Below are 22,427 nucleotides of genomic sequence, written 5' to 3' on the forward strand. Positions count from 1 at the left end.
GCCTCTCAGCCTCAGAGGAAGGCAATGGTAAACCCCCTCTAAATACCACTTACCATGAAAACCCTATTCATAGGGTTGCCATAAGTCGGAATCGACCTGAAGGCAATCCATTTCCATTTTCATAATAAAATCCAGAGGAATAAAACTCCCCTGAATACAAGATTTTAAAATGTCTGGGCAATTGAAAAGCTTTTAACCTGGAGTAAAAAATAATATCTCCATTGGGTGGGTGTTCCAAAGTCATGGTGCCACCACAGAGAAAGACAATTTTTTTGTACATGCATAAATCCTATAGATAGAAAACTATCACCACAGTATCGGGAAAGGGCCAAAACAGATTTAACTTTCTGAACTGGTATGCACTTACTTACAAGGCACCTTTCTAGAGTGATTATAAGGCATTTATAAGTAAATGAACAAAATACACCTAGTTTAAGTGACAAAACCCATGCACCATATCATAAATTAAGATCGGCACATATGCAATTAAATTAAAAATATTTGGAAAGGTCTGGGTCCCTGCTTCTGTGATTTTGCCAGGAAACCTGGCTATTTAGTCATGTATGCGCCATTTACAACTGATGGCGATGTTCCTGTATTTTGCCATGTAATCTTTTGAGTCCAAATTCAAAAAGTACAGTGTGAATCTCTTCCAGCTCAAGCAAAGAACTTTGTGGTGGACATTTGGTGGGGAAAGTCATAGCTGAATCAGGAGGCAAGGTGGTGGTAGTCAAAGCTGTCTTCTTCACAAATTTTGGATCATTGTTACTCCAACATTGTTAAGCTATGATAGGTAAAGTGCATGTAAAGTATGGAGTTAGACTTTAGGTAAGATTTTTGTAAAGAGCTGCTATCGTGGTAATGATCCAAAACAAGTGTGCATTGCTGCAGCTAACATGACATCCTGTGTGTGGAAACACACTTCTCCAACTTACTCACTCTTAAAAACAAACAAAAATTGGGGTGAAGATGTACAATGCATACACCTCAATCTAGTGACCATTCAGACTAGGATAAATCCAATCTCTCATCACATCAGTGATGCGCGAGCATTCACTGCAATGCCACAGCTCTGTAAATAAGCCAACAACAGTAAATAGCCTGGGGAAAAAATACTAGCCTGCTGGAGGCTGGCAGAGGAGGGGCAGAGGTCACATCCACACCATACATGTAAAGAACATTGCTTCCCCCAAAGAATCCTGGGAACTTTAGCTTGTTAAGGGTGCTAGAAATTGTAGCTCTATGATGGTAAACTACAGTTTCCACGATTCTTTGTGAAGAAGCCATGTGTAGGGGTGACCCAGAGCTCTGTCCCTCCTGCAGCTGCTCTTTGCATTTCATTGCTGGGCACAGAGAAGGAGGCTTCCCTCATCGGGCAGCCTGTTTGATTTCTATGCTGGGTACAGATGAGAGATGGAATGCTCCATCCCTCCTCTGTCAGCCCAATCACTCACCAGCAAGTAATTCTTTGTTATCTATAACTACCAGGTGAATGTTTAAATATAAGGCTGCAATACAGTTATGGTGAGCAAGGTCTGTGGGTCTTGGGGGCACAGCCTCGTGGTGCAGAAGCAATAGTGCCAACCACTGTTTCAGTTCTGCATATAAGGCACACCAATAATAATTGCTCATCAAGGGCAGGGAGTTTGGATACACTGACATTTAAAGGAGCTGTCCTTGGTGCTCTGTGTGTGTGTGTGTGTGTGTGTGAGAGAGAGAGAGAGAGAGAGAGGGAGAATGTCATTCTAGTATCGCCTTGCACTAGAACAGCCTTCTCTACCCCAAACTGACATATGTTCCTTAAAAACCAACGAGGATGGGTATTCCCAGGGAGAAACCACCTCCTATTGTCTTCTGTCATTACAACTCTTTCTCAGTTAATGCAAAATGCTTCCATAATGTATGAGAACATTTTATCACCTTTCCCTTGAGATAAAGTAAGCAGTATCAGTTGAGCCTCACCTGTCTGGAAATACGGTATCCAGTTTAGTTATTTTAATGGGTTTGTCAGATACATTTAGGACTAGAAGAGATGAAAAATCAAGAGCAGTAATTGCTCTTTCCCCCCTTCCCTCTCTCTTTTCTTTTGCAATCATAGCCAGGAAAATTGTGAGAACAACCTTCCCCGCTATTGAATAATTCCATCAGTGCTGCAGATAAAATACTAGTGAGCTTTATCAAGAGTCTAATTGTATTCATGCTCATCCTGAACTGCTGACAGCGTATATTTTGCTGTCAGTAGAAAAAAAATCACATTTTTCTACTGCAAAATTAATTATGGATTAATTAATGTGCACACACATGCACACACACACACACACCCCAACACTAGCAAAACAATTTTGCTACAAGTACTTCATACATCTCCTGGCAGTGTGCCTGCCCACCATACTGTTATTTTAGGATGTCTCAGCAGATTTACCTTCTCATTGGATCTCTCTATCGTGCGAGAAGTACAGGCCAAGTTCTGAATCCAAAACACATTAGGCTTGTGAGATATGCACCATACATGTAAGCCACAAGTCATCATGCACTATATTTAAAAGAATCAGCAGGTGTGGTATCAATGCAGTGCTCTTGTGTTGCTCTAAGAATAACCTCTTTAAAGAAGTATGTGCTTCCCTAGAAACAGATAGGATTGTTTGAATATAGTTGCTTGTTTGAGTTGTCCACTTGTGCTTTTAGTTGTGCACAATTTTGCAAGTGAAAAAACACTGCACATTTTTAGAAAAAAGAAACAAAAATGCATATAAATTGATTTTTTAATAATTAGTTAATGCTTTAGAGTTGTATAGAATCCTTTGTGAGGCAGAATGGAAGGATCACTAATTCTCTTCAGTGAGAAGGGTCCATGGTTTCCCAATCCAAAACATTTTATTTATTTGTTTATTTATTTATTATCCTGCCCTTCCTCCTAGAAGGAGCCCAGGGCAGTAAACAAAAACACTAAAAACATCTTAAAAACATCATGCAAGCAAAACATCTTTGAAAACATCTTAAAAAGATTTTCTAAAATAAATCTTTAAAGCATTTAAAAAAACAGTTCCAACACAGATGCAGTCTGGGATAAGGCCTGCTGAAAGAGGTAGGTCTTCAGTAGATGCTGATATGACAACAGAGATGGCACTTGCTTAATATTGAAGGGGAATAGGCCTTCTGACGATACCTTCTGATGAGATGGTATCTGCAGGAGGCCCTCACCAACAGAGCACAGTGATATACTGGGTATGTAAGAGGTAAGATGATATTTTCATAACCTCTTATGCCACCGTCGTTAACCCCAAATTCTGTGAGGTTATAATAGAAGAGGTATACATCCTCTAATTGGAAGAGGCTTAAATAGGCTTTTGACACGACTATAAAACCAACATTGCCTGAATGTACACTTAATTTCTCAACTTGAATTCTTTTCTCCATTGACAGTATTCATACATTACACAGAAAGCATGACTGCAGCTCAAATGCACTTTTTACATTGCATTCATATTCATTTCTCCCTGCATGATAGTCCATCAAGTGGGCTGTAGCTCCACCTAGCTACCATAGGCAGGAAATTACAGCAGAATTGCTGGGAGTAGGTAGAGTCATGCACATGACCTCTCCAGTCTTTTCCTGCCTCGTGGACCTAGGCGGTAGAATTTTCCTTGTCTCTCCATTTTTCCCCTCACTGTTGAGCTCACCTTTTTTGCCTTCTTCTCCTCGGCTATCTTCCCCTCCTTGAGTAAGTGTTGTCCTTTGTCTCGTTTAAAAAAACAACCTCCGTCAGTGTCGTTTTCCCTCAGCCCTGTTCCCCCTCCCCACTTTCATTCTCCGTTTGGGCCGATCAGGACAGGAAAAGGAGGCCTGACTAGATTCAGTCAGAGACCATTTGGGGGCCAAATTAGAGCCATTTCTTGCACTCTCCACACCCCAGAAAGGCATGCTTCGCAACCAAACACCTCTCCCACATCCCAGAAAGGTGTGAGTGCGTGTGAGAGAGAATGGTGGCAACGGGCAATTCCTTGGGGCTTCAGGCAGATGCTCCCTGCACTTCACCACCTGCCCTGCCATTACAGACTCAGCAGCCACCGAGGGCTTCTGCCACCACCTGTGCCGCTGGAGAAAACTTCCCCACCACAGTGGACCCTGATCCAGCTCCTCGTAAGGCACTCAAGAAAATAAAACATAGGGAGACTAAGGCAAAGGCTTCAACAAGCAGTGGCTCCAGCCCCGCCGCTTCCCACACTGCATGAATTCCCTCCAAAAAGAGATCAGCTGCCATTGTGGGAGCCTTCCCTTTCACGGCTCCCATCAGGAAACAACTCGTGGCTACCACTGCCTCAGAGCCAGTGATGTTCACAGGGGAGTTGGGCATCACCCCCACATCATGCCAATCCACAGGCGCCTCAGAGATGCCCATGATGGCCATAACTATCCTGCCGCCCAGTCCTAAGAAGCACCTCAGGCTACTCATAGTCCTAGGTGCCATCAGCCTTCTGTCACATCTTCCAGGTGTCATTATTAGACTCACGCTAGGCATACTCAGGACTCACTCTCAGAGGATGAGCCTGCTATAGCAGCACCTAGGGTTTCCTCAGCCAGTGAGGGGGAAATCTCCACAGATGAGGAAAGTGCTCTGCTTCCTCTGTCTCACCCTACACTAGCCCAAGCCGTACCATTCCAGCTCACTCCTGAAGCATTGTCCCACATCAGGGAAGCTCTCATTGGGGCACTGTCCACTGAACTCTTTATTTTATTTTATTTATGATTTATATCCCACCCTTCCTCCTAGCAGAAACGCTAAAAACACTTTAAAACATCATAAAAAGACCTTAAAATAAATTAAAACATAACAACGTTAAAAACATATTTTTAAAAAAAGCTTTAAAAACGTATTTTTAAAAAAGGGTTAAAAACATTATTAAAAAACATATTAAAAGCAATTCTAACACAGACACAGACTGGGATAGGTCTCAACTTAAAGGGCTTGTTGAAAGCGGTAAGTTTTCAAAAGGCGCCGAAAAGATAGCGCCTGCCTAATATTTGAGGGGAGGGAATTCCACAGGGTAGGTGCCGCCACACTAAAGGTCCACTTCCTATATTGTGCAGGATGAACCTCCTACTAAGATGATATCTGCAGGAGGCCCTCACCTGCAGAGCGCAGTGATCGACTGGGTATATAAGGGGTAAGACAGTCTTTCAGGTATCCTGGTCCCGAGCTGTATAGGGCTTTGTACACCAAAACTAGAACCTTGAACTTGGCCCAGTAGCAAGTGGGCAGCCAGTGCAATTCTTTCAGGAGCTGGGTGACATGTTGGCGATACCCTGCCGCAGTGAGCAGTCTCACTGCTGCGTTTTGCACCAGCTGCAGCTTCCGGACCAACCGCAAGGGCAGCCCCACATAGAGTGCATTACAGTAATCCAGCCTGGAGGTTACCAGTGCGTGGACAATACTGATCAGGCTATCCCTGGTCCCTGCCCTGTCACAACACACGATTGCCAGAGCTGCTTCCTCATAGCATGTCACCAATATGTGCAGATCTAGGCACCCTCAGCACAGGCTCCCTAGAGAGTTTATTGCACATTCATCAGAGGAAGAGGATGCCTCTTCTCGTGAACCTTTTGCAGCTCCCAGAAGCCGTGCCATCATCAGCTCACTCAGAGATCCTTTGGAGCCATTCATAGATCCCGAGTGCAAGGATGCAGAGTGGAGTGCAGATTCAGGGATGGAAGATGCCCCATCTGCAGCAACGTCCACTTCCCACAGACTCTTTGTGGCTGACCACTTCTTGCCTATATTATGCAAGTCCTTGGCAGCCTTGGACATCAACTCTTCATTGCAAGACCCTCCTCTGCCTTCTTCCAGGGCAGCCTCGGTGCTGAAAGCTCCCAAATCCAAGCTGGTGATTGTCTCTGTGCTGGACACTTTCAAGGCAGTAGCCCAAGCCGAGTGGCCAGCTCCTCTTCGAACCCAGCGCCCTCCCAGTTTGGCAGCCCTCTTCTGCTTCCTCGAGCCAGCTTTCCTGGACATGCTGAAAGTCCCTGGGATGGATGGTCCCATTTCCACTCTGGTTTCTTGTTCTCTGTTGCCAAAAGAAACCAAACCTCAGTTCAAGGATGTGTCTGAGTGTTGCCTCGATTTTTCCCTTCATAAGACCCATGAGGCAGCAGCCCTGGTGGTCAGAGCTTCTTGTGTAGCATCTATATTTTCACCAGCTTCCTTAGTTTGGCTGAACGATCTCCTGGAGCCGACAGTGCAGGACATCACTCAGGACCCCATTAGACTGAGCAAGACTTTCCTGAAGCTTCACAGAGCCACTGCTTTCGTGGCAGTTTTCTGCAAGGGTGACTGCAACACAGGTCATGGCATGACACACCTTATGATTACGTCACTGGGATGCAGACCCAGGGGCTCGGGTCAACTTGTCGATGGCCCCATATGCTGGACTGAAATTATTCAGTGAACAGGCCCTCCAGGAGGTCCTCATGGATCCTAAAGAGAAACACAAACCACTCTTGGCTACCCTGCGTCGAGAGGAGCACAGACCTTTTCGCAGATTTGCTCCTTACCAGCTGACTTTTCAACCATTTCAGCCTTCTTTCCAGTCATTTCCGTCCTTTTGGCATTCACGGTCATCAGGCAGAGGCCAGGACTACTGCTCCAGTCAACCAAACTGGGCCAGGGGTCGCTTCTTCAGAAAATCCAGTATGCAGGGGGGGGAGCAGATTTAACCCCCATGTCCTCTGGACCTAAGAGCAACAGGCCTCACAACTCATCACACCAGTTCTGACTCAGATCCCTCCAGTGGGGGCTCAACTTCTCAATTTTTCCAAAAATTGGGACCACATAACCACAGATCTCTGGGAACGACAAGCGGTTCAGGTGGGCTACACAATAGAGCTGGAACGCCTTCCTCCAAATTATTTTCTGCCCTTGCCTGTGCCCAGTTCTCCCATAAAGCATCAGGCTCTTTCAGACGCCATTCTCCACCTTCTCCATATTGGGGCAATAGAGCACGTACTGGTCACACAGTGGTTCTCAGGAGTCTACTCCATTTTCTTCATTGTGCCAAAATGCGACAAAGCAACCTAGAGGGCAATTTTGGACTTGAAGTTCTTGAACCAGTTTGTCCTGTATCGGAAGTTCAGAATGGAGTCCCTCTCATACATCCGGGAAGCTCTACACCAAAACCCATATCTAGCCTCAATAGATCTCCAGGAGGCCTATCTACATGTATCCATTCACCCATGGCACAAACAATACCTCCGCTTTGCCTACGACTGGCAACACTACAAGTATTGCGAGATGTCCATTGGTCTCTCCACCCCCCCCAGGTGTTTACAAAGATTATGGTCGCCCTGGTAGCTTCCCTTCATTGCCATGGTGTTCATATTTATCTGTACTTAGATGACCTTTTGGTCCATGCAGAGACCCGTCTTCAAGCAGAAGTGAGGGTTTGTCTCACCCTGTAGGTCCTGCCACCCCATGGCTTCCTCATCAACTATGCCAAGAGTCACCTGGTTCCCACACACCGCCTGTAACACCTGGGGGTGATTCTAGACACCCAGGAGGCCATGATCTGACTGCCTCTGGAATGGGTGTAGACCCTACAGTCCACTGTAACGACATTACTTGCTTCATCCTCTGCAGACCTTATGGATCTGGCCAAGGCTCTCAGCCTTTTTATAGCTGTGGTCCGGATAGTGCCTTGGGCAAGGCATCACTCTCGTCCATTGCAGTGGTTCCTGCTTCCCTATCAGCAGGACATCATGACCTGCAGGCATCGTCAGCTGGGTCTTCCCACTTGCCTTCGTGACTCATTCATATGGTGGAAGACTCTTTCCAAACTCAGGAGGAGCATCCCTTTCCAGTATCCGCCTCGGGTCATAATCACAACCCACATCAGTCTCTCCGTGTGGGGTGCACATTGTCTTTCTCTTTGCATTCAGAGGCAGTGGTCCTCGGAGGAGTCTCAACACAGTGTCAATTGGCTGGAACTCAGGGCGGCTCGACTCGCCATCCAACACTTCACTCCCAGTGTCAACCTTCACCACATCCTCCTGCGCACCGACAATGTCTGTATGAAGGCCCATGTCAACAAACGAGGAGGAACATGGTCGTGGAGCCTTCAGCAGGAAGCTACTCTTCTCCTCTCCTGGGCCAAGTCATACCTGGAGTATATGCATGCAGAACATTTCAGCAGAGACACCAGTGTAGAAGCAGACTGGCTAAGTCGTCAGCAACTTGAGGAGGAGTGGAGACTACACCTGAAAGCCTTCTCTCAACTACAACACCACTTCAGCAACATGGCAGTGGACCTCTTCGCCTGGCTTCCGGGCCTCCTCTATGACTTTCTGCTGACTCCACTGATAGCCCGCACCTTACGGAAGCTGAGAGAGGAATGTACAGAGATGGTGCTGATAGCGCCCTTCTGGCCATGCCACCCGTGGTTTTCAGAGTTGATGCATCTGTCACTCAACGCACCTCTGAGTCTTCCGCATTACCAGAACCTTCTCACACAAGGGCCAATCCAGCATCCGGACCCATCCTGGCTGTGACTTACCGCCTCGAGGTTGATCGCAGCTACCTAGGGGAAGCGGGTCTATCGCAGGAGGTCATAAACACCATCCTGGCATCATGCCATTCCTCTACAAAAATAATCTACAGTTCCACATGGTGCAGCTTCACCACTTGGAGTGCAGCCAGAGACATCTCCCCAATCCACGTGTCATTCTTGGAGATCCTGTCTTCCTCCAAGAGGACCTCAACAGGGGCCTTAAGGCCAACACCCTGTGATGCCAGGTCTCGGCTCTGTCATTGGTACTATCTCTCTGTCCCTCTGGAATCACTATCCTCTTATATGGCGTTTTCTCAGGGGAGCTACCACCCTTTGCCCTCCTATTGTCCATCGATACCCCTCTTGGACTCTCCAAACAGTCCTCGTGGTGTTGCAGAGGCCACCTTTTGAACCGCTCAACACCGCTACTCTTTGCCTAATGTCATTCAAAGTACTTTATCTTGTGGCCATCACCTCAGCCAGGCGTATTTCAGAGCTCAATGTGCTGTCCGTGGCCAAACACCTCTGCATTTTTTACAAGGGTTGAGTTGTTCTGAGACTAGACCCCTCCTTTATGCCAAAGATGAACTCGCCTTTTCATCGCCAACAAGAGATCGTCCATCCTTCCTTTTATCCAGATCCTATACGGCCACATGAGAAGGCCTGGCATTCCCTTGATGTCTGGAGGGTGTTGAAGATGTATCTTAATTGGACTAAAGAGTTTAGATTGTCAGACTCATTGTTTGTATCTTTTCATCCCACCTGCTTGGGGAAAAGAATCTCTACTTCAACCCTGTTGTGTTGGCTACGGGCCTATATTAAGTTAGTGTATGAAGTACAAAAGGTGCCAGTCCCTAACAATATAATGGCACATTCCACCCATTCAGCTTCTACTTCAGCGGCCTTCTCAGGTAATGTTCCCCTAGCAGAGATCTGCCACATGGCCACTTGGTCATCTGCGAATACTTTTGCAGCTCATTATAAAATGGTATTCATTCTTTGACTGCGGCTATTTTTGGCCGCCGTGTCCTGCAGCATGCTCTTAAACCGTGAGCCGCTTTGCCCTCCCTATCTTAGGTGGGAACTGCTCTGGTACATCCCACTTGATGGACTATCATCCAGGGAGAAGAGGACTTTGGTCCTTACCTGAAATAAATTTCTCCTAGATGATAGTCCAGCAAGACCCACCTCTATGTGGCTCTGCATGCTGTAGTTTTCCAGCATAATGGTTCTACGCATGTAGAAAGAAATATAACACTACAAGAAACTGACAAATGGTTATGCATATTACGGTTCTTCTCATTATATTGTTTTTCCTCTCCTTACGGCTATCATAGTTTAAGTACTGGGCTGGTTGGGGCAACACAAAGGATCTTTCTTCATCACATGTGTGTAACACTCCTAAGTTTGAGGGTTGCTTCTTCTGTTGTTTTGGTTATATTCCATAAATACATTTGACATCTAAAGATTCTGTAGTTTTTGTCTGTGATTTCTGTTCTTTCCATTTCAAGGGAGTAGGTCGTCACCAGTTACAGTTTGTATATAGCTGGCATCATGGTGTTCATCTCGTCATGAAAAGACTGGAGAGGTCACGTGCGTGACTCGACCTACTCCCAGAAATTCTGCTGTAATTTCCTGCCTATGGTCACTAGGTGGAGCTACAGCCCACTTAATGGACTATCATCCAGGAGAAATTTATTTCAGGTAAGGACCAAATACCCCTTTCCCTTGGATGTTCCAGTATTTTTAGTGTAATCCTGCAAACATCTACTTAGGAGTAACCTCCTCTGAACTGAACCGGACTTATTTCTGAGTAGACATATATAGGATTGTGCAGCTAGTGACACTAATCCAAACACCTTGTTGGAACAACAGGATTCTGATAGGCTACAAGTAGGTATGGAAGGTGATGTACCCCTAGAAATATATCTGTATCTAAAGGAAAACCCATCTGAAACTATTCTGTCATAGGTATCTGGATGGGAGATGTAAAATAAGCAGCACAACAGCATAAATTCTGGGTTTTTTTGTGAAACATATCCCAACACAATTACGCTGAAACAATTTTGGAGGAGGGGGAATACTTGACAGCTCCTAAGTAAGGGTGAAGATGCATCCTTCAGTGTATAAAATGCTCTTAAATCAATCCTGGCAGATACTTTTCTTGGCAGCTCTAAAGATAATCCAAATAATTTTAGATGTGTCACAAATGCCAGATCCTGTTATCTGGAGAAAAGGCTGATCTGTGTATAACAATTTGTATCTCACACTCTGCTAAAAGTATCTGTCTTCTGTGCTAATTTTGCTGGCAGTCCAGATATCTGACATCAGGAACTAACAGAATTTTCCAAGGTAGAAAATTCAACAGGACATCACAAACACAAGCTCATTTTGACCTCCTGCAAATAATGTGCAGCTAATGCCTCCTATCAATAAAAAACAGTTCATGCACTGAAAACTTGATGATGATTCCCTGACGGAGGTGCAAATGAATTAGTGCCAGAGAAAGGGAATTGTCATTGTGTGTTGAGCACCCTATAATTTTTGCTGTCAGTGGAACAGTTAACTGCCAGCAGCAGTTTATCCATGGGGGAAAGATAAAGATTAATAATAAAGTTGCAAAGGAAACACAAGCTGTGGGTGCAGTCAGACCGGAAGATAGTTGAGAGCTAGCTTTGATCAGGAGAATAACCACTTATTTACTGAGTGTAGTCAATGGTCTATGTCATGACCAGCATAGCCTATGGTCAGAAAGACACAATGTGAGTTGGATAACATCTGAAGGGCCAGCGGTTTCCCATCCGTGGTCTAAGGCAACCTGAGATTTCTCCAGTATTCAACCTTTCATTGAAACAGATATACAGAGACAAGGACCCTGCAAACACAGATAAATGATCTGTTAGAAAGCAACCAGCATACACACCATTTATTTAAAGTACATACCCCAGGAATATTGGGAATTGTAATTCACCCCTCCCTCACAGAGCTACAATTCTCAGCACCCTTAACAAACTACAGTTCCCAGAATTCTTTTGTGTACAGAGGGATGTGCTTTAAATGTATGGTGTGTACACAGCCTTAGTGGCTTAGAAGGAAGAACTGAGAAGTGCAAAATGTTGTCAAATGCACAACAAACTGAGATGTAAAAATACAGTCCCATGTTGTTCATATTTATACTCAGAAAGAGACCCAAAGATTTTTACAGCATGTGTCTTGTGGATAACTCTTTCTGTTTAAATGGATAACTCTACCCTCTTTGTAGAAGGAGGCAATGTGTTACAGAAAACTCCACAATCTCACAGCCAGTTTTGTATATAGATCATGATTTACAGAAGTGTTGCATGGTCATTGTGATATATTGTGAACTGAAACGTTTGTCTTGGAAATACAGGCCTCTTCCCCCTCCCTTGTTCTGAAACTTCCATCAGGGTCTAGTTTGCTATAGCCCTTAGAACTGGCCCGGCAGGACTAAAAGCATTGCTCCTGCAAATCTAGAAGAAATATTATGGTTATGTTTGCATTTAAAATTAAACATCACAGTTCATTTACTGCAGGTCAATTACAGGTCATAAAGGGATATTGCCCTGATCAGATGTCCATAGGCTATCTAGAGTCCTTGTTTTTCAGTCTCCCCCAAGTGAGAACAGCCAATTTATGAGTGCTCTCAGAGTGCTATTTCCTTCAGAGATGTCTTGGTGAGTCCTTGGCTCTTAGCATTGGAGAGTTGAGACTTTTCTCATCACTGAGCATTCCCTGCAGTTAGTGGGTAAAGTTCCTTCTCTCTTCTCTCAATACCTGTTTAGCCCAGAAAAAGTCCCCTGTTGTTTTTGCTGCACCTCCCATGCTTCAGCAGTGGTTCTCTTTCAAAGTATCTCTTCTTCCAAATCTTCTCCTCTGACTGCTCTATCTGCCTCACGTTCTCTCCCTCTATAGGGCACATTCACACCATAGATTTATTCCACTATTATTCCACTTTAAACAGTCATGCCTCCCCTCAAAGAATCCTGGGGAGGGTACTTTGTAAAGGGTGCTGAGTAGGGTTGCCAGGTTCATGGCCTGAGACTGATCTTGTATCTTTAGGAGAAGAGAAAGTCAGCCAAGTGAAGGTGTTCTTGCAACTCTGTAATGGGAAAAACCACAAGGTGGAATTCTCCCTTCCCCCCTGCACAACTTTTAAAGATATACAGAAGACCTCTTGGAGGCCGGGCCTGGCAACCAAGAGGTCTTCTGTATATTTAAAAGTTGTGCAGGGGGAAGGGAGAATTCCACCTTGTGGTTTTTCTCATTACAGTGTAACAAGAACACCTGCATTTGGCTGACTTTCCCTTCTCCTAAAGATACAGGATCAGTCTCAGGCCATGAACCTGGCAACCTTAGCACTGCTGAGAGTTGTTAGAAGAGTTGTATTATCCTCACAGAGCTACAGTTCCCCGAATGGTTTAACAGTCAGTCCCTCTTCCCAGAGAACTCTGAGAATTGTAGCTGTGAGAATAGAGGTCTCCTAACAACTCTCAGAACCCTTCACAAACTAGACTTCCGAGGATTCTTTGGGGGAGGCCATGAGTGTTTAAAGTAGAATAAATAGTGGAATAAATCAATGGTGTGAATGTGGTCATAGTATATTGAGGAGGGAACAGAGCTACTGGAAAGGATAATAAGGAAACAGCATTGGTGTGTGAGGAGGGTTGGGGCAGCAGCAGTGGTGCCCTCTGAGGTGCATGAGCATATTCAGGATGCTACCATTGCCAACCCAGAGATTCCCCCGCCTCTCTGCTGCTTCTCTGTATCTCTGTCCCAGCAAATGCAGCAGGCTGCCACTGCTGCTCTGCCCTCCTCATGTGCCACTTGGGGGGCATTACCCCCAGGTGACTTGTAGTTCCAGTATCTAGTGACTGGAATGGATAACAGAAGGCTTCTGCCTGTTACACAGATCTTTATGCATGTATTTTATGTACTTTAATTACTTTTTTAATCTGTTTTTAACTCATTGTTGGGTTTTTTATTTTGAATGTTTGCCAATAATTTAATTGTTTTAATTCCTTCTGTAAACCACTTTGTGTTTTTTTACAATAAAGCAGTATATAAATGTTGTAAATAAAATACATAAATATATTTTAGAGTCACTGTGGCTCTTTCCTCTTTCAGGAACAAAGGAATCTGCCTTATACCGTCTTAGGCCATTTGGTACCATCTAGCTCAGTACTGATGACATGAACTTGAATTGGCTATCCAGGATTCCAGGCAATAGTCTTTTCCAGAAATTGAATTTTGGACCTTACCATGCATAACATGTGCCCTTCCACTGAGCTATAGCCCTTCCCCTGTTTAAAAAGTATCTTTTAAAATTGTTCTTTTCAATTCAGTAATGAATACACAGCATACCTAAGGCAGATCCACACCATTTATTTAAAGCACATTTGAAGCACATGAATTCCACCACCAAATCATGGGAACTGTAGTTTGTTAAGGGTGGTAGGAACTATAACTATGAGGTGGAAACGACACTTTCCAGGATTCTTAGGGGTCATGCACTTTAAATGCCAGTTGCTTTAAGTGTATTGTGTGAATCTACTTCATAAACGTTCCCTGCATGTAAATCATTTTAATTAATTTTTACAATGGAAATCAGCTACAAAGTTTACTGGGTGACCATGTCGGCGCGTGCGTATAGAGATCATACAAGGAAGAAATCCAAGTGTCGCATAGAACAGGAAATAAGCCAGGCCAGGCAAGTTTCTTGTAAGAGTCTTTACTTAGCAAAAGACATTAGACACAGTTCTCTCCACAAATGACTTTTCCCCCACACAGAGCTTCTGCAAGAATCCCTTCTTATCTGCTTGCCAGCCAGCTGCTGACCTTGGCAAACCTGGCGCTCTGTTCTTCCAGCTTAACCCTTCTGCTTCAGGTTTCACTCTCTCTGCTAAAAACCCTGTCTGTGAGTCTCACAGAATGCTTCACTGACCAACAGCCCCCACCTGAGACTCACAGATTACAAAACTTCATTGTTCATCATTACATTTCTACAATATTAACTTTTTCATTACAATACACATCAGTACATGGTTTGTTTCCTTACAGTTTCTATTTACATTTTCAGTTCAGTATTTGTTTCTTTATTTCTTTATTCACACAAGTTTCACAGAGTCATTTTTGTTCACTTTTATTTGATAACACATTTATATTTCAGTCCTCAATACAAAACTTCCACATGAGATCCATTGATTCTTTGTCTATTGGCCCTTCTTTTTCCCACTCTACAGGATATTCATCTGTCTCATCATTCTTATGTGTAACATTAAAGGTGAATCTCTGAGGTGGTTGTCCTTTTGTTTTTCTTTCTGACCTTCTAACAGTATCTATTTCCATTTCTTCCTCACTCTCAATTTTACTTGGACCTGCACTAGTACTTGGCACTTCTGTATCTTGCATTGCCATGTCTTCATTTCTCAGTCTTTTTACAGTACGTTTGCCACTGTGTATTAGATCAGTCAATGCAGTTCTTAATGGAATTTGATGCCCAAAAGGAACATCTGCTGCTTCCTGCTTGCTTGCACCCTCAAGTATCACTGTTTGACTGTCTCTCCAAGGTTTATCTATCACCTATATGCTGCTGCTTAACACTAATTGTTGTTTCTCAGGCAACCAAACTCTATAATATGAATTCTGAAATCCCAAAACGCGTCCTGCCTGAGCTCTTGAGCCTAATTTACCATGCCTTTTCTGTTTTGCAACATGTACCCAGCATTTTGCCCCGAAACGCTCTATGTGTTTCACCCTGGGCTTTCTTCCAGTCAACTTCTCATAGGGAGACATGCCTATTACTCTGTGTACAAGACGGTTCTGAATGTATGTAGTGTACAGAATACATTCACCCCAATAAGTGTTATTCATATCTGCATCTGCTAGCATGGCTCTCATTGAATCCTGCAATGACCGGTTCCTCCTCTCTGCAGTTCCATTGGAGGATGGGCTGAAGGGAGCAGTGAGACTCTGTATTATTCCCTTCTTTTCCAAATATGTTTTAAATGAATTACTGGTAAATTCCCCACCTTGATCTGATTTGATATTCCTGATAACAACCCCATATTGTGTCTCTGTCCTCTGTATAAATGCCTTTAATTTCTCTTCTGCTTCACTTTTCTTTTTCAATAAGAATACATGTGTAAATCTGGAGAAATCATCCACAATCACTAAATAAAACCTTGCTCCACCTTTCGAGCACTGGAAAGGTCCAGCCAAATCCACATGTATGAGCTGATAGGGTTTAGTGGTCGTGCTTTCACAGCTCTTATTTACCGGAGTCACAGTCATTTTTGTTTTATAACATACCTCACATTCATCCACATGCTCACAATGTGTTAATTTCAAATCTTGACTATGCTTTGGGGTGTTTTTCACTTTTTCAAAATGTGCGTGTCCCAATCTTCTGTGCCATTCATGTAAACAATTTTCATGTTTATTTTTATTAACTCCTATCCAGGCACACGTGGGTTTATCAAGAGTGCACTCAACCATAAACATTTGGTTCTGTAATTTCCCTTGCATACATATTTCACCATCTTTTCTCACAAAACATCTATCCCCTTCAAATGTAATTTTACAACCTATTTGAGCCAATTTTCTTACTGATAGAATGTTATATTTTAAACCAGAAACTAATAACACATCTGTCAATATAGTTCCCAAATTACTTAACCTGAGCGTGCCTCTTGCAATTGCGTCCTGAGTCGATCCGTCAGCCAGATAAATCTTCTCTTGCACTGGCTTTGAAGTGTAAAATAAACTAGAGTCTGTGATCAGGCAATTAGACGCTCCGCTGTCGAGAAGCCACTTAGAGTTAATTAGTTTATTGTCCTCCTTGGTAACAAAGTTCACGCTTGTTCTCTGACTTCCAAAGTCCCTGTTATTTCTCTTCTTCCTTAAACAATGTCTCTGTATATGTCCACGGGACCCACAAAAATAACATATTTTATTCTCTTGCCTGTTTCTTTGATATTGTTGTTGTTGTACAGCCACAGTCTCTTTTAACTCAGTTTTCTTATTTTCTTGTCTTCTATTCCATTCTTGTTGAAGTTTCTGTTCTACAAAGTCCAAATTTAGGTTTCCGTCTGGTAAACTTTCCAAGCTCGAGACCATGACATCCCATTTTTGATCAAATGAAGATAACAGTATATAGACCATCTGAATGTCACTATGATGCACTCCTCTATCTTGCAGCTCAGCATTTAATCTATGAAATTCAGCCAGATGCTCTGTCATAGTCACTTCTTCTGTAAAACGCATCTGATAAAGTTTCCATGCTAAACACAGCCTGCTCCCTGCAGTTTGCTGCACATGAGCGGCTCTTAGCTTCTCCCACATTTGATTAGCTGTCGGCTCATTACTCACCAGCAACAGTTGTGAATCAGACAGCCCCAGAGTAATAAAAGCCTTCGCTTTCTCGTCTTTCTTCGTCCACGCTGCTGAAGGAGCTGCCGGAGGGGGGTTTTCTACGACATCATTCAAATCCTCTTTAATCAGAACTGCTCTCATTCTCCATTTCCAGCTGGAGTAGTTTACAGCATTCAGTCTCTCCATCGGCATCCCGGATGACAGGTTCACAGCCATGTTGTCCACTCTTACTTGCCTCTTTCTTGCACTTTCGTTTCTCTCTGCAACAACGTCACGTCAACGACTCTCGAACCCTTTACCTTGTATGATAAGCTGGGCCCATAACCCCTGTCGGCGCGTGCGTATAGAGATCATACAAGGAAGAAATCCAAGTGTCGCATAGAACAGGAAATAAGCCAGGCCAGGCAAGTTTCTTGTAAGAGTCTTTACTTAGCAAAAGACATTAGACACAGTTCTCTCCACAAACGACTTTTCCCCCACACAGAGCTTCTGCAAGAATCCCTTCTTATCTGCTTGCCAGCCAGCTGCTGACCTTGGCAAACCTGGCGCTCTGTTCTTCCAGCTTAACCCTTCTGCTTCAGGTTTCACTCTCTCTGCTAAAAACCCTGTCTGTGAGTCTCACAGAATGCTTCACTGAACAACAGACCATGCGCTATTCACCATCTCTCAGTCAAATCTGCCCTTCGGAAAACAACAGAGGGGGACAGGACCATGACCTCCCCCCAAGAAGAAGAGCACACTTAAAATGTAGAGGAAATAATAATGTGCAACCATAGTGTGAAATCAGATACTTATTGGGACATAGTATGAAGAAATACTTATATAAGCATGACTGTCAACTATGTTTATGTTTATTTTTTACACAACCTGTAAAGGTATTCATAGTGCAATCCTATGCATATTTACTCAGAAGCAAGTCCCAATGTACTCAGTGGGGCTTTCTCAAACAGGGAAGCATGCACAGGACTGCAACCTCAAGTGATAAGAAACTTCACTCACCCAACCCAGAATTCAGAATCATGCCACATTAAGCTGTTTTTCAACTGTTTTATACTTGTTTTATGGTTATTAGATTTTAAATGGATTTATTTCTTGTTGTGAGCTGCCAAAGCTTCCAAACTACCTCACAGGTTTGTTTGAAAGATTCCATATATATATATACACACTGGAGATGTAAAAATACATACACCCCATATAATAGTTTATTGGCAAAACCAGTTGGTCATTGCAGAACATTTTTTAAAAATTCAGTATTAGTTTCTTGCAAAATAAAAGCAGTGACACCTAGGTAAGCCCTGCCTAATTGCTTTTAAAAATAGGATTGGAGAGAGAGGGAAAGATTCACAACACAAACACAATTCTTTCCTGTGTTCACTCAAGAGTCCCATTGATTTACAGCACAATCCTAACCATGTCTACTCAAAAGTAAGTCCTATTGTATTCAGTGGGGTTTACTCCCAGTTTGCAGGATTAGAATTGCCGCTTTACTCCCAGAAAAGTGATTATAGGGTTAAAGTTTCATATTGGGAAGGTTTTCAAAACAGGCTATGAATTAGACAAATAAACTGCCCTCTTCAAAGCCCAGGAAAATTTCAGAGAATCATAGAATAGTAGAGTTGGAAGGGGCCTATAAGGCCATCAAGTCCAACCCCCTGCTCAATGCAGGAATCCAAATCAAAGCATTCCCAACAGATGGCTGTCCAGCTGCCTCTTGAAGGCTTCCAGTGTCAGAGAGCCCACTACCTCTCTAGGTAATTGGTTCCATTGTCGTACGGCTCTAACTGTTAGGAAGTTTTTCCTGATGTCCAGTCGAAATCTGGCTTCCTGCAACTTGAGCCCATTATTCCGTGTCCTGCACTCTGGGACAATCGAGAAGAGACCCCGGCCCTCCTCTATGTGACAACCTTTCATGTACTTGAAGAGTGCTATCATATCTCCCCTCAGTCTTCTCTTCTCAAGGCTAAACATGCCTACTTCTTTCAGTCTCTCCTCATAGGACTTTGTTTCCAGTCCCCTTATCATCCTTGTTGCTCTCCTCTGAACCTGTTCCAGTTTGTCTGCATCCTTCTTGAAGTGCGGAGACCAGAACTGGATGCAGTATTCAAGAGGAGGCCTAACCAGTGCTCAATAGAGGGGAACCAATACTTCACGTAATTTGGAAACTATACTTCTGTCAATGCAGCCTAAAATAGCATTTGCCTTTTTGCAGCCACATCACACTGTCGGCTCATATTCAGCTTGCAATCAACAACAATCCCAAGATCCTTCTTGCATATAGTGTTGCTGAGCCAAGTATCCCCCATCTTATAACTGTGCATTTGGTTTCTTTTTCCTAGATATAGAACTTTGCATTTAGCCCTGTTGAATTTCATTCTGTTGTTTTCAGCCTATCAAAGTCCCTTTGAATCTTGTTTCTTTCTTCCACGGTATTAGCTGTGCCCCCCCCCCAATTTTGTATCATCTGCAAATTTGATAAGCATGCTTTGTACCTCCTCATCCAAGTCATTAATAAAAATGTTGAAGAGCACTGGGCCCAGGACCAAGCCCTGTGGTACTCCACTCGTTACTTCCACCCAGTTTGAGAAGGAACCATTGATAAGCACTCTTTGAGTACAATTCTGGAGCCAACTGTGGATCCACTTGATAGTTATTCCATCCAGCCCACATTTAGCTAGCTTGCTAATCAGAATATCATGGGGCACTTTGTCAAAAGCTTTGCTGAAGTCGAGATATATTATGTCCACAGCATTCCCACATTCTAATAGGGAGGTTACCCGATCAAAAAATGAGATAAGGTTAGTCTGGCAGGATTTGTTCTTCATAAATCCATGTTGGCTCCCAGTAATCACTGCATTGTTTTCAAGGTACTTACAGACTGACTGCTTTATAATCTGCTCCAAAGTTTTTCCAGGGATTGATGTTAGGCTGACTGGTCTGTAGTTCCTAGGTTCCTCCTTTTTGCCCCTTTTGAAGATAAGGATAACATTAGCTCTCCTCCAGTCATCTGGCACTTCACCAGTCCTCCACGATTTCACAAAGATAATAGACAGCTGTTCTGAGAGTTCTTCAGCCAGTTCCTTCAATCCTCTAGGATGCAGTTTATCAGGCCCTGCTGATTTGAACTCGTTCAAAGTGATTAGGTATTCCTTGACAGTTTGTCTATCAGTGTCAAGCTCCAATCCTGCCCCTTCTACTTCATGTTTCCCGGGAGGGTCATAGACCCTTTTTTGGGAGACAACTGAGCCAAAGTAGGAATTGAGCACTTCTGCCTTTTCTTTGTCATCTGTTATCATTTTGCCATCCTCGTTGAGTAGCTGTGCCACCATTTCTTTTCTCTGTCTTTTACTATGGACGTACCAGAAGAAAGCTTTTTTGTTGCTTTTAGCATCCCTCGCTAACTTCAGCTCATTCTCAGCTTTAGCCTTCCTGACACCATCCCTGCAATTCTGTGATACTTGCCTGTACTCTTCCTTTGTGGTCTGGCCTTCTTTCCACTTCCTGTATGTGTCCTTTTTTGTTTTCAGGTAATCTCTAAGCTTTTTGTGAAGCCACATTGGCTTCTTCTACTGTTTTCTCCCTTTTTTCCTTGTTGGAATTGCTTGCCATTGCACTTTTGGAATTTCCTTTTTTAGAAACTCCCACCCATCTTGGACTCCTTTTCTCATTAGGGTCACTTGCCATGGAACCGTACTTACAATTATTCTGAGTTTATTAAAATCAGATTTCCTGAAGTCCAGGGTGCGCTAATAGCTACTCTCAGCTTTTGCTTCTGTTAAAATCAAGAATTCAAGGATGGTATGGTCACTTTCCCCCAGAGTTCCCGTAACTGCCACTTCATCCACCAAATCATCTCTGTTGGTTAGAATCAAGTCCAGGATAGCTGATCCTCTGGTTGCTTCCTCCACTTTCTGTAGGAGAAAGTTATCTCCAACACAAGTCAGACATTTCTTGTTTGGCAGAATTTGTCTCCCAACAGATATAGGGATAATTGAAGTCCCCCATTACTACTACATCATGCCTCCTCGAAACATTAGCAATTTGCTTTTCAAAAATTACATTCTCGTCTTCTCCTTGACTGGGTGGTCGGTAGTAGACCCCAAGCACCACATTCCTTTTATTACTTGCCCCATTCATTTTAATCCAGATACTCTTGGTGGAGGTGGAGCTACCAAGCTCATCTTCCTGTATTTCTGTGCAGGGATATGTATTTTTAACATATAGCGCGACTCCACCTCCCTTTTTATTCCTTCTGTTCTTTTTGAACAAGTTATATCCTTCATTTAAACAAGTTGCATGTACACTTCTTTTATATTTCTGTTCAAAAATTATTTGAATGATAAAATGTATAATATGCTATTTTTGCATATACACTTTTATTATAATCATAACTGAATTTTTTTACAGTAAACAATTGCCTACTAAGATCTTCCTATGATTTTTTTGTTCTACATCTCCTGACCTGCACACACAGAAAGGGACTTTTGCTGCTGCTGAAAGCTATAAACCAGGAAAAGACAACAGTTTTCTGGCCTTGCAATGGGTTCACAACCCTGACTTCACTTATTGGCTACAAACCTGAAAGGGCAGGGTTAGAGCAGCCAGCTACAAGCTCATTTAACAGAAGTTGTAGGGGGGCAGCTGAGAGTATGGAGAGTGAGGTGACTCACCCAGAGACCCAGAGAGGACCCCAAAAATTCAGAGTCTCTGGGCAAAAAGCAGAGACCTGGCTTTTAGAGGTGATCCAGTGGACATAGTGTACTTAGACTTTCAAAAAGCGTTTGACAAGGTACCTCACCAAAGACTTCTGAGGAAGCTTAGCAGTCATGGAATAAGAGAAGAGGTCCTCTTGTGGATAAGGAATTGGTTAAGAAGCAGAAAGCAGAGAGTAGGAATCAACGGACAGTTCTCCCAATGGAGGGCTGTAGAAAGTGGAGTCCCTCAAGGATCGGTATTGGGACCTGTACTTTTCAACTTGTTCATTAATGACCTAGAATTAGGAGTGAGCAGTGAAGTGGCCAAGTTTGCTGACGACACTAAATTGTTCAGGGTTGTTAAAACAAAAAGGGATTGCGAAGAGCTCCAAAAAGACCTCTCCAAACTGAGTGAATGGGCGGAAAAATGGCAAATGCAATTCAATATAAACAAGTGTAAAATTATGCATATTGGAGCAAAAAATCTGAATTTCACATATACGCTCATGGGGTCTGAACTGGCGGTGACCGACCAGGAGAGAGACCTCGGGGTTGTAGTGGACAGCATGATGAAAATGTCGACCCAGTGTGCGGCAGCTGTGAAAAAGGCAAATTCCATGCTAGCAATAATTAGGAAAGGTATTGAAAATAAAACAGCCGATATCATAATGCCGTTGTATAAATCTATGGTGCGGCCGCATTTGGAATACTGTGTACAGTTCTGGTCGCCTCATCTCAAAAAGGATATTATAGAGTTGGAAAAGGTTCAGAAGAGGGCAACCAGAATGATCAAGGGGATGGAGCGACT

At 43.4% G+C, this 22,427-nt stretch overlaps 1 protein-coding gene across 3 annotated transcripts in view; it reads right to left on the bottom strand.

The window, feature by feature from the left end:
* The window catches only part of LOC133368967 (cytidine monophosphate-N-acetylneuraminic acid hydroxylase-like), a 149,707-nt gene that overhangs the window by 94,459 nt on the left and 32,821 nt on the right, over positions 1-22,427 (bottom strand). The gene's annotated exons all lie outside the window — the stretch shown is intronic.

Source organism: Rhineura floridana, chromosome 1, assembly GCF_030035675.1.
Source record: "Rhineura floridana isolate rRhiFlo1 chromosome 1, rRhiFlo1.hap2, whole genome shotgun sequence".
Taxonomy (NCBI): Eukaryota; Metazoa; Chordata; class Lepidosauria; order Squamata; family Rhineuridae; genus Rhineura; species Rhineura floridana.